The sequence below is a fragment of the Bombina bombina genome, chromosome 2 (genome assembly GCF_027579735.1).
Source record: "Bombina bombina isolate aBomBom1 chromosome 2, aBomBom1.pri, whole genome shotgun sequence".
In the NCBI taxonomy this organism is placed as follows: Eukaryota; Metazoa; Chordata; class Amphibia; order Anura; family Bombinatoridae; genus Bombina; species Bombina bombina.
In genome coordinates, this window is record NC_069500.1 from 765,156,735 (window position 1) to 765,170,598 (window position 13,864).

Below are 13,864 nucleotides of genomic sequence, written 5' to 3' on the forward strand. Positions count from 1 at the left end.
AGTAACAATTGTAACACTTGTGGCCTATATCACTATTGCATAAAAACAGGTTTATTGCTAATATGGGTAAAAGTCTCATAAGATTATATTAGTAACAATTGTGACACTTGTGGCCTATATCACTATAGCATAAAAAACAGGCTTATTGCTAATACGGATAAAAGTCTCATAAGTATCAAGGAACTCTCATGTATCAAAAAAGGAACTTTCAAATAGGTTAAGCCCTCTTATAATTCCGGTAGGTGGTTTTTGTAAATTACTGTTCCTTCGAGGCTTAAGTGAAAATCCTCATTTGTGGACTTTGGAACATAATCATATAAGCGCTAAGCCAAAGATAGCGGTTTACGGCTTTGTTAAATGGGAATTCACATCAAATGGGGCTAAATGCCGAATTGCGTAGAAACCTGATCACCAACTGACCACCAACCCGAAGGAGTTCAGAGAGAGCAAACTATTCGGGGGCTTTGGAGAGGAACACCAGCAGCCAAAAGACAGTCCTTTTGTCCCGACATCTATACCCGCGAAATATTAGCAGAGTTGGAGCACTTGCTCATCATTTGGTAAGATACTAAAAGAGTGGATGCAAGCGATCAAACAGCGATTAATACCTGGAAAGGAGGTTCATTGGAACATCCGGTAAACAGAGGCTGGAAGCCACAGCGCTCTACCAGAATCATCTATCCGAAAGGGGAGGATACTACAAACAGTGCACTGTTTAAACCCGGAGGAGACCTAGCAAAAAGAAAGAGGCTACACAAGAAAAACGGAAAGATATACAAAGAACCGTATGTACTTAACTTCAGTAACAGTTACTTAAGCTTACCTTTTTAACAAAGACGATCGAATATACTAGGGAAGCCCCATTTGATGTGAATTCCCATTTAACAAAGCCGTAAACGCTATCTTTTGCTTAGCGCTTATACCATTGTGTTCCAAAGTCCACAAATGAGGATTTTCATTTGAAGGACCTCGAAGGAACAGTCATTTACAAAAACCACCTACCGGAATTATAAGAGGGCTTAACCTATTTGAACGTTCCTTGATACTTATGAGACTTTTTTCCGTATTAGCAATAAGTCTGTTTTTTATGCTATAGTGATATAGGCCACAAGTGTTACAATTGTTACTAATATAAACTATAGCAACCTGTATTGATATCCATTCAGAACACCGGTGTTTTAAATAAGGAAATGTATTTCATATTGTTCTTTTAATTGTTTGAGTTTACCCAAGCACTTTATTATTGAGTATTAAATATATTTTCTATTTCCTCAGTCTACTGTGTAGTACTATATATACGCTGTACAACTTAAAAAAAAAAACATACACAGCTCATTCAATATCTTGCACTTGTACCTATTAACCTACAATTATATCAAAGTCCCATGTTGAAAGTCACTTTGAAAGTGCAAAAAAATCAGGTATGTCCTCAGTGTGAATGATGGCTGCACTCCTCTTCACAGAAGAACTGGATAAACTGTAAAATAAAAGAACGAGAGGGGCGCCTCGTGTAGAATCACCAAACCAAAAAAGCCAAAGCTTATGCACTTGAGCCAAATTGGTACTCACATTTGAAATAAGCACCCCAATATGCTAATAGAAGCAGACTGACATAATATGTATGTGTCGGTACACCCACTACAGGATAGCCCCCCCCAGGTGTGTCTGTAATGGAGAGTCAAGACAACAAAGGAAACCACATGTGCAGATCAACCAAATAGATGGAACAATGGAGATAATTATGCCAAATAGGTACTCACAATGTCCAATAGCACATCTATGTACTGGTAGATACAGACTGATAATTTTAGGTTCGGGCGTATCAGCTCACCCACTCCAGGTGTTGCCAACGATATGGTCCAAAAACAGGATAAATGCACAAACAGCCCAATATTGGAAAATGAGAGGTAAGGTAGAAACCACTATACTTGTGTTATAGTAAAAAAACATTTTTATTAAAAAACTAAAAACAAAAATTTAAATAAATTAAAATATTAAAAGAATATAATAACAAGTAGTGGTCATGGTAACTGGTGGGAAGGGAGCTTTTCTCTCCTAGGGCAATTATCCAAGGGTAAGAACAGGCCAGAATAATAGGTTTTGTTCCTCAGCAGATCAAAAGTTGTCCTCTTCTCAGAAGCCTTAGCCCTCCAAGCCTGCCTGGAATCCTGGTTCTTCATGGGCAAAGAACAAGAAGTCCAACACCAATACCAAATCTGCATGAAGCTACACCCTCCAGACCAGAATCTGTTCTGGTAGGGGGCAGACAGTCTTTTTCAGAAGGCCTGATTCAAAAATAATTTCCCATGGCTGCAGAATAGGCTTTTGGTCCAGGCCTCCTTGAGGATGATTCCTTCTCTCGTATGTCACCAAAAATCTTTCAAAGGCGGCTGGAACAAGGTCAGGGGTTTTTCTACAATCTGTTCACTGTCCAAAAGAAGGAAAGGACTAAGATGTCTGTCCTGATTTAAAAACCTTAAAGGGACACTCAAGTCAAAATAAACTTTTATGATTCAGAAAGAGCATACAATTTTAAGACACTTTACAATTTACACACACAGTATTTTTATATACACAATTTCTGAGGAACAAGCTTCTACTGAGCATGTGCACAATCTCACAGGGTATACATACACTAGTCTGTGATTGGCTGATGTCTGTCACATGATTCAGATGGGGGAGAAAAAAAAATTAATTTGACAGAAAAAAATCTGCTTATTTTAAATTCAGAGTAGATGTTATTGCATTGTTTTTTTTTGTTATGCACTTGTTAATGATACAATTCTATTGTATTGAGTGGTGATTTAAACATGTTTGTTAGGGTTCCCACTTTCAAAATGGAAGCTATCCACACAATTTTATCCTTAATCCAACAGGATCAGTTTATGGCTACTATAGACCTTAAGGATGCATATCTGCACGTCCCTATCCACAAGGATCACTATCAGTTCCTTAGGTTACCGGTTTGTTGCTCTTTCGTTTGGGCTGGCTACAGCTCCCATGCACCTTAACAAAGGTGCTGAGTGCATTGTTGGTGGTGATCAGAGCTCAGGGAATTTGAATTGCACTTTATCTGGACAATATCCTAGTACAAGCTCCTTCCCTGTCGCTAGCTATTACTCGCAAGCTTTCTCCAAGACCATAGTTGGAGAATCAATGTTCCCAAAAGCTCTTTTATTCTACAATGGTAGCATTTCTAGGAGTCATAATAGTTTCATTCCTTATGTGTCTATTTCTGTCAGAACCCTTGCAAAATAAAGCTGCTCTCCTTGCAAAGTGTTCTATTTCCATCAGTAGCTCAGTGCATGGAGGTGGTAGCTGCTTCCATTGCAGTTCCTTTTGCCCATTTCCACTTGCAACCCCTTCAATTATGTAGGCTGAATCAGTGGTAAAATAATTATCTACACTTGGAGCAACAGATTGCGCTGGATTTCTCCTTTAGACAATCTGTCTCTTCCTTTACACAAATTCCTTCTTTGACCCTTGAGGGGTCTTTCATTCGTCCTTTATTGGGCTATTGTAATGATGGATGCCAGTCTTTCAGGCTGGGGGTTGGTCTGGGATTCTCAAAGAGTGCTAGGAGTAACCAATCAACATTCTGGAACTTCAAGCGATTCTTCTGTCCTGGCCCCTATTTAAGGAGGAAAAGTTTATCCGTTTCCAATCGGACAATATCACAGTGGTGGCCTATATAAATCTACAAGGGGTTACCCGCAGTCCACTGGCCATTCAAGAAGTGTCTCAGATTCTGTCTTGTGCAGAGAGGAATCATTGCTCCCTATCAGCAATTCACTTACCAGGTGTGAAAAACTGTAAGGCGGATTACTTCAGACAGTCAATCGGTCAATCCAGGAGAGTAGTCTATCCATCAGGACATTTTCAAATGGGGTTTACAGGACATAGATCTGATGGCCTCTCACTTAAATCGCTTAAATTTCGCCGGCGGTTGGTAAACACAGGACCGGAGTACTTTTGTGGTTGCATTTTAATAATAATAATACATTTAACATTTTAAATACTTTTTGGTAGAAGTGTGCTCTAATCTCCCTTTTTATTTTCTCTACTGTCCATTGTTGTTTTCCTTTTCTATGAGACTTACTATTGTATAGGGAGAAATGTGTCATACCACTGGTTCCCCCTAATGTGTATTCTTCACAAACACAGTACACAGTGCCAGTTAACTAATCCTTTTTCTTGTCTCTCACTTAAATCACAAGCCTCCAAGGTATTGTGCATACTTTTTCCAAATTCCGCTATACGTCCACACAGTGATAATTTTAAATTATGCCATTTATCTAGTAATTTCCTAATGTTTGTGAACAAAAGTTTATTATTTTATGTTATATTAGTCCCTCAGATTACTAGACATATTGACTCCTAGATATTTGATGCTTTTTTTTAGCCCATGTAAAGTCAAAGTTATGTTCAATGAGTTTCTTAGTGTGTGGGGGGGGGGGGATCATTATTCCAATGATTTGCCATTTCCCTTGGGGGGTTTTTGTACCCTGAGATCTCTGAGAGAGCAAATTAGATTATATAATATTGGCAAGGAGATTAGTGGTTTTCTGATCATGAGGATAAGATAATCTGCAAACAGGGACAATTTGTGAGAAGTATCACCTACTGAAATGTCTGTGTTCCTACGAATTTAGGCTGCTAATGGTTCAATGCATAGGGCGAATAATAGTGATGAAAGGGGACAACCCTGTCTTGTACCATTTTTTTATATTAATATTGTTAGATATCCTGCGATATTAACATAAGCCGTGTGGGGGGGGGGGGGGAGTATATAGTTAGAACTGCTGTTAAAAAAAAATGACCTTTAATCCCGAAATGTTTCAAGGTTTGTATAAGGTAGACCCAATTAACCCGATCAAATGCCTTTTCTGCATTCATAGCTAGAAGCAGAGAAGGCACTCCCTTTTGAGTTAAAACATTGATCATATCAATAAGTTTGCGGACATTATCTGGGGCCTCCCTTCTCATAATAAAACCCACTTGATCTAAGTTAATGAGATGGGGTAACAGAAGATTTAGCCTGTTTGCCAGGATCTTTGTGAGTATTTTGACGTCCTGATTTATCAGGGAAATTGGGCGGTAGTTTTCACATTGTAATTTGTTTTTCCCCGGTTTTGGTACTACTGTAGTTCTTGCCGTTAGTAAGTCAGTAGGTATAGGATGGCCCTTAAGAACTGAGTTGCAAAAAGAGACTAAATGAAGGAGAAGCACAGGTGAGAATGTTTTATAATAACTGCTTGAGAACCCATCAGGCCTTGGAGCTTTGGATGTTTTTAAGTTTTTAATGACCCTTAGCACTTCAGAAGGGGAGATGTCGACATTTGATTCTAATTCTTCTTGGGTGAGTGAAGAGGTTGGGCTTTCTGATAGGAATGTATGAATTTTTGTTTGGAGCGTGATATTATTAATGTCATTCGGAATATTATAGAGTTTCTGATATTTGGCGAAAGTCTCTGCTATTTCTAGCGGGTCATTGGTGGGATTACCGCATTGTGATTGGATTTGTGGAACTGACTAGGCTCTTGTAATGTCTCTTAACCTTTTAGCAAGTAATGTATCAGGTTTATTTGCAAAAACAAAGTATTGAGAATCCACTAAGTGTATGGAGCATTGGGCGTTTTTCGTTAAGATTTTATCCAATTCATTTCTCTTATTTAATCAGGTCTGGGGGGGAGGGATGATTTGGGTGTTCTAGTGTGTCAGAGTTCTAAGTCTTTAATATCTGCTTTTAATTTAGTTATAAGTTGAGCTTTATTTTATTTTTAGCGATACTGGCTTCTTTTTTAAAAACTCCTCTAATGTATGCTTTGTGTGCAGCCCAAACTGATAGTGGATTGTCTGTAGAGTTAATGTCCATAAATGTTTTTATTTGTTCTGTGATCCTTTGGTGAATTAAGCTATCTTTTAATAGTAGCGGGTCGTTAGTCCAGGTTCTGTGTCTTTTGGGGTTTACTAATCCTGTTAGTGTTGTCTTTACTAGTGTGTGGTCTGACCAGGTACAAGTGTGGATGTGGGAGGATTGTAGGAGGGGCTTCAGAATCTGGCTGATCATGAATGTAGTCAATCCTAGAGAACGATTTATGTGATCTCCAACTATCTAATAAATTGTACTAAATAAAAAATGCTAGTTTCAATACACATAATTAATAAGATTTAATACACATAAATACTAAGATTAAATACACCAAACCAATTCACATATAAAATAATAAACACAATATATATAAATCCTATACCACCGGTGGTTTAAAAGGATAATAATTATAAAATGGGGTTGTTAAAATCCGCTAAATGCATCTTGATAAAGGCCGCATTGAGGCTGAAACGCGTAGATGTGTATGTCTGCTCCTTGACATCTAAACCGTATGACACCAGAGCGCTCTGTCACTGTCTAAAAACTTTTAAACCAACCGCCAAAGGATTGACAGCGTGGGAGACTCCAGCTGATTGGCACATATCCTAACACGTGATCACCCGGAGTACACGGAGCTGATTACGTCACACGCCGACGGATCGTGGTTGCAACAGAGGGGTAACGGAACCTGAGACCGACCGGGACACCCACTTGGAGTTGACACTGGTTAATGTGGTACCGAGCACAGAATCCTAGTCCTGAAGGTGGTCGCACTCTCAAGGTAATTGACACCCCTATCCCAGATCCAGCAGCACCTTACAAATTCTTGTATCACTGACAGCATTAACCACTGGAGATTGAGACTTCTCAAACTGCTTTTTGATTCCTGTATTGCCTCAAAAATTGGATGCCTGATCAGAATTTGCACAGTATAATTTGATCAGATTTTGCACAGCTTTTAAATTGTTTGGACGACTCTTGCATTTAGCGGATTTTAACAACCCCATTTTATAATTATCCTTTTAAACCACCGGTGGTATAGGATTTATATATATTGTGTTTATTATTTTATATGTGAATTGGTTTGGTGTATTTAATCTTAGTATTTATGTGTATTAAATCTTATTAATTATGTGTATTGAAACTAGCATTTTTTATTTAGTCTAATTTATTTAGTAATTTCCTTTATTTATTTAGATACCGTTGCTTGTCCACTAGCGCCACATCCATCTTTCTTTGTATTTCTTGTGTAGAATTGCTTTCAGAGTGCATTTCTTTCTTTTGATGTGTGCAGGTATAATATTGGTGTAAAGAAGTTTGAACCCATCTTGTGTTTTTTGTATCTAATAAATTGTGATCTAGCAAAAAGTCACTAAAAATATTAGTATGTCTTTTCCCTTTTTGTCCTACCGCTAAGTCAGACCTATCTATTTTATTATCTAATACTAGGTTGAAGTCTCCCCCTAAAATGTATCTATAATTTTTCCATAGAATAAACATCTGACAGGGACAGGATTATCGTTTGGGGTATAGAAGTTTCCAATTATTATCGATGTGCCAGCAAGCTGGCCTCTAAGAATGAGGTATCTGCCTAATGGGTCTTTGGGAGTCATGAATCACGATTGAGACTCTGCAATGTTTTTTTTTATCAGTGGCATGGAATTGTTGTGAGTACTCTCTACTCCATGATTTGTTCTTTGGTAAAATGGATTTCCTGCAATATGTGTACTCTTAGGCCTAGATTTGGAGTTCGGCGGTAGCCGTCAAAACCAGCGTTAGAGGCTCCTAACGCTGGTTTTGGCCGCCCGCTGGTATTTGGAGTCAGTGATTAAAGGGTCTAACGCTCACTTTTCAGCCGCGACTTTTCCATACCGCAGATCCCCCTACGCCATTTGCGTAGCCTATCTTTTCAATGGGATCTTTCTAACGCTGGTATTTAGAGTCGTTTCTGAAGTGAGCGTTAGAGCTCTAACGACAAAATTCCAGCCGCCATAAAAAAGCAGGAGTTAAGAGCTTTCTGGCTAACGCCGGTTTATAAAACTCTTAACTACTGTACCCTAAAGTACACTAACACCCATAAACTACCTATGTACCCCTAAACCGAGGTCCCCCCACATCGCCGCCACTCTATTTAAATTTTTAACCCCTAATCTGCCGACCGCCACCTACGTTATACTTATGTACCCCTAATCTGCTGCCCCTAACCCCGCCGACCCCTATATTATATTTCTTAACCCCTAACTTGCCCCCCACGTCGCCGCAAGCTACTTAAAATAATTAACCCCTAATCTTCCGACCGCAAATCGCCGCCACCTACGTTATCCCTATGTACCCCTAATCTGCTACCCCTAACATCGCCGACCCCTATATTATATTTATTAACCCCTAATCTGCCCCCCTCAACGTCGCCGACACCTGCCTACACTTATTAACCCCTAATCTGCCGAGCGGACCTGAGCGCTACTATAATAAAGTTATGAACCCCTAACCCGCCTCACTAACCCTATCATAAATAGTATTAACCCCTAATCTGCCCTCCCTAACATCGCCGACACCTAACTTCAATTATTAACCCCTAATCTGCCGACCGGAGCTCACCGCTATTCTAATAAATGTATTAACCCCTAAAGCTAAGTCTAACCCTAACACTAACACCCCCCTAAGTTAAATATAATTTTTATCTAACGAAATAAATTAACTCTTATTAAATAAATGATTCCTATTTAAAGCTAAATACTTACCTGTAAAATAAATCATAATATAGCTACAATATAAATTATAATTATATTATAGCTATTTTAGGATTAATATTTATTTTACAGGTAACTTTGTAATTATTTTAACCAGGTACAATAGCTATTAAATAGTTAAGAACTATTTAATAGTTACCTAGTTAAAATAATAACAAAATTACCTGTAAAATAAGTCCTAACCTAAGATATAATTAAACCTAACACTACCCTATCAATAAAATAATTAAATAAAATACCTACAATTACCTACAATTAACCTAACACTACACTATCAATAAATTAATTAAACACAATTCCTACAAATAAATACAATTAAATAAACTAGCTAAAGTACAAAAAATAAAAAAGATCTAAGTTACAGAAAATAAAAAAATATTTACAAACATAATAAAAATATTACAACAATTTTAAACTAATTACACCTACTCTAAGCCCCCTAATAAAATAACAAAGCCCCCCAAAATAAAAAATTCCCTACCCTATTCTAAATTAAAAAAGTTACAAGCTCTTTTACCTTACCAGCCCTGAACAGGGCCCTTTGCGGGGCATGCCCCAAGAATTTCAGCTCTTTTGCCTGTAAAAGAATAAATACAATACCCCCCCCCCAACATTACAACCCACCACCCACATACCCCTAATCTAACCCAAACCCCCCTTAAATAAACCTAACACTAAGCCCCTGAAGATCTTCCTACCTTGTCTTCACCATACCAGGTTCACCGATCCGTCCTGAAGAGCTCCTCCGATGTCCTGATCCAAGCCCAAGCGGGGGCTGAAGAGGTCCATGATCCGGTCAAAGTCTTCATCCAAGCGGGGCAGAAGAGGATCTTCCATCCGATTGAAGTCATCATCCAGGCGGCATCTTCGATCTTCTTCCATCCGGAGCGAAGCGGCAGGATCCTGAAGACATCCAGCGCGGAACATCCATCCGGACCGACGACTGAACGACGAATGACTGTTCCTTTAAGGGACGTCATCCAAGATGGCGTCCCTCGAATTCCGATTGGCTGATAGGATTCTATCAGCCAATCGGAATTAAGGTAGGAATTTTCTGATTGGCTGATGGAATCAGCCAATCAGAATCAAGTTCAATCCGATTGGCTGATCCAATCAGCCAATCAGATTGAGCTCGCATTCTATTGGCTGTTCCGATCAGCCAATAGAATGCGAGCTCAATCTGATTGGCTGATTGGATCAGCCAATCGGATTGAACTTGATTCTGATTGGCTGATTCCATCAGCCAATCAGAAAATTCCGACCTTAATTCCGATTGGCTGATAGAATCCTATCAGCTAATCGGAATTCGAGGGACGCCATCTTGGATGACGTCCCTTAAAGGAACAGTCATTCGTCGTTCAGTCGTCGGTCCGGATGGATGTTCCGCGCTGGATGTCTTCAGGATCCTGCCGCTTCGCTCCGGATGGAAGAAGATCGAAGATGCCGCCTGGATGATGACTTCAATCGGATGGAAGATCCTCTTCTGCCCCGCTTGGATGAAGACTTTGACCGGATCATGGACCTCTTCAGCCCCCGCTTGGGCTTGGATCAGGACATCGGAGGAGCTCTTCAGGACGGATCGGTGAACCTGGTATGGTGAAGACAAGGTAGGAAGATCTTCAGGGGCTTAGTGTTAGGTTTATTTAAGGGGGGTTTGGGTTAGATTAGGGGTATGTGGGTGGTGGGTTGTAATGTTGGGGGGGGGGGGGTATTGTATTTATTCTTTTACAGGCAAAAGAGCTGAAATTCTTGGGGCATGCCCCGCAAAGGGCCCTGTTCAGGGCTGGTAAGGTAAAAGAGCTTGTAACTTTTTTAATTTAGAATAGGGTAGGGAATTTTTTATTTTGGGGGGCTTTGTTATTTTATTAGGGGGCTTAGAGTAGGTATAATTAGTTTAAAATTGTTGTAATATTTTTATTATGTTTGTAAATATTTTTTTATTTTCTGTAACTTAGATCTTTTTTATTTTTTGTACTTTAGCTAGTTTATTTAATTGTATTTATTTGTAGGAATTGTGTTTAATTAATTTATTGATAGTGTAGTGTTAGGTTAATTGTAGGTAATTGTAGGTAGTTTATTTAATTATTTTATTGATAGTATAGTGTTAGGTTTAATTATATCTTAGGTTAGGACTTATTTTACAGGTAATTTTGTTATTATTTTAACTAGGTAACTATTAAATAGTTCTTAACTATTTAATAGCTATTGTACCTGGTTAAAATAATTACAAAGTTACCTGTAAAATAAATATTAATCCTATAATAGCTATAATATAATTATAATTTATATTGTAGCTATATTAGGATGTATTTTACAGGTAAGTATTTAGCTTTAAATAGGAATCATTTATTTAATAAGAGTTAATTTATTTCGTTAGATAAAAATTATATTTAACTTAGGGGGGTGTTAGGGTTAGACTTAGCTTTAGGGGTTAATACATTTATTAGAATAGCGGTGAGCTCCGGTCGGCAGATTAGGGGTTAATAATTGAAGTTAGGTGTCGGCGATGTTAGGGAGGGCAGATTAGGGGTTAATACTATTTATGATAGGGTTAGTGAGGCGGATTAGGGGTTAATAACTTTATTATAGTAGCGCTCAGGTCCGCTCGGCAGATTAGGGGTTAATAAGTGTAGGCAGGTGTCGGCGACGTTGAGGGGGGCAGATTAGGGGTTAATAAATATAATATAGGGGTCGGCGATGTTAGGGCAGCAGATTAGGGGTACATAGGGATAACGTAGGTTGCGGCGGTTTACGGAGCGGCAGATTAGGGGTTTAAAAAAATATGCAGGGGTCAGCGATAGCGGGGGCGGCAGATTAGGGGTTAATAAGTGTAAGGTTAGGGGTGTTTAGACTCGGGGTACATGTTAGAGTGTTAGGTGCAGACGTAGGAAGTGTTTCCCCATAGGAAACAATGGGGCTGCGTTAGGAGCTGAACGCTGCTTTTTTGCAGGTGTTAGGTTTTTTTTCAGCTCAAACAGCCCCATTGTTTCCTATGGGGGAATCGTGCACGAGCACGTTTTTGAGGCCGGCCGCGTCCGTAAGCAACTCTGGTATCGAGAGTTGCATTTGCGGTAAAAATGCTCTACGCTCCTTTTTTGGAGCCTAACGCAGCATTTGATTAAACTCTCGATACCAGAGTTAAATTTATGGTGCGGCCAGAAAAAAGCCCGCGGAGCGTTAGCAGCCCTTTTACCGCCGAACTCCAAATCTAGGCCTTAGTGATTTATATTCCGTAAGGGCTTTCTTTCTCTCAACGATAGAGTGAAGTCCTCTGACGTTATGGGAAATTATATTTAAGGCTATTACAGGGATTTAAGGTAAGAGTTAAATGTGAATATTTTTTATAAGACCATTTGTGTGGCTTTTAAGCACTTACCCCGCAGGAGAGAGCCGGACCATTTCCTTGAGAATTTTAGAGACATCACTATTATGAGAGAGTGAGGTTCAGCTGATAAAAACATATGAAGAGATACTATTAACCAAAGCTCTATCCATGTTAAAGTAAGAAGGTTACACCTACTGATACATGCAGCAAATAAAATAAAAAGAAGATACACATAAAAACAGAAAAAGAACATAGAACTTGAGAGATTTCTCCAACGATACACCTTAACTTTTTTTTAGATTATATTTAACTATGTCTAAACTGTGCCAGATAGAAAATCATCAAGAACAAAAAAAAAACTGAATATAGAATCACTTGTAATATAACTGGCTCATGTTAGAAAACTTTTTGACAATTTTCAACTATTAATATACTTAGAGATAGAGACTCCACTTAAGAGTGGGTCTCCTCAGAATTTTTTTTTTTTTTCTGTTACCAGGAAACAATCGTATGACTCTGACTGAGCAAAGTCCTGTGACAATGTTCATCCATTAGGGGAGTTGGAGAGATGTGCTTGTTGTCTCGGTCCTTGGTTTCCATTTTTTAACTTGGCCTCCTTTTCCAACTTCTGACCACTCTCTAGAGAAATTGCTTTTAGGTGGCCTTGTTTGTTAAGGTTACTCAATCAGGTAGATAGGGATTTGAAACTTCTGCAATAGCTCAGTTCCTTCTAGGTTGATTCAGTAGTATACCATCTTGTTTTGTAGGAAGGAGAGTTTAAAGGGACATAATACTCATATGCTAAATCACTTGAAACTGATGCAGTATAACTGTAAAAAGCTGACAGGAAAATATCACCTGAGCTTCTCTATGTAAAAAAGGAAGATTTTTTACCTCACAACTTCCTCAGCTCAGCAGAGTAAGTTCTGTGTAAAAAGTTATACTCAGCTGCTGCCCAGCTGCAGGTAAAAAAAAATGAAGAAATGACCAGCAGCCAATCGGCATCAACAGTGCTGAGGTCATGAACATTTACTGTGATCTCATGAGATTTGACTTAACTCGCATGAGATTTCATAGTAAACTTCCTAAAACTGAATAGGGAAATAAAATGAGTGTTCACGAAGCTCGCTCCTTTGCCTGTCCCGGGACAGACATACTGATTTGCTGCTTAGAAGTCCTTTACAATGGGATGTGGCTACTGAGGAACTTTTGAGGTAAAATCTATTTCTTTTTTTACATAGAGATGTTCAGGTGATATTTTCTAATCTGCTTTATACAGCTATGCTGCATCACTTTCAAGTGTTTCAACATTTGTGTGAACGCCCATCTGTACTTAATCTGTGCTTTGGATAGTGCAGATGTAATAGGTTTCAGAGCTCTACGTTTTTTTCAAGAATGACTGGGGAAAGGTCAGTGAACAGTTGTAGAGTGTGTCCTTCAATCTGTTGGAGTTTTCCAGATTCCTTTAGAATTTGGTCTTGTATATGAAAATAATGCATTTCTTTTACAAGATATGACGAGTCCACGGATTTCATCCTTGTGGGATATCGCCTCCTGGTCAGCAGGAGGAGGCAAAGAGCTCCACAGCAGAGCTGCATAAATACCTCCTCCCTTCCCTCCCACCCCAGTCATTCTCTTTGCCTGTGTTAGTGATAGGAAGAGGTAAAGTGAGGTGTGTGTTTGGATTCTTCAATCAAGAGTTTTTTTATTTTTAAATGGTGCCAAAGTGTACTATTTTACTATAGAGCAGCTTCTGCAGTTATAGCCTTTTGGCTATGGGAACTGGTGGGGTTTTAGCCTCACTGTGCCTCCCATACTTGTGCTGCTCTGATGTGATGGCCTTAGAGAAATCTTAACTAAGACCCTTCTGTCTTTACAGGACCTCAGGAGTAATAGATGGACCTTTTGACACTGTGA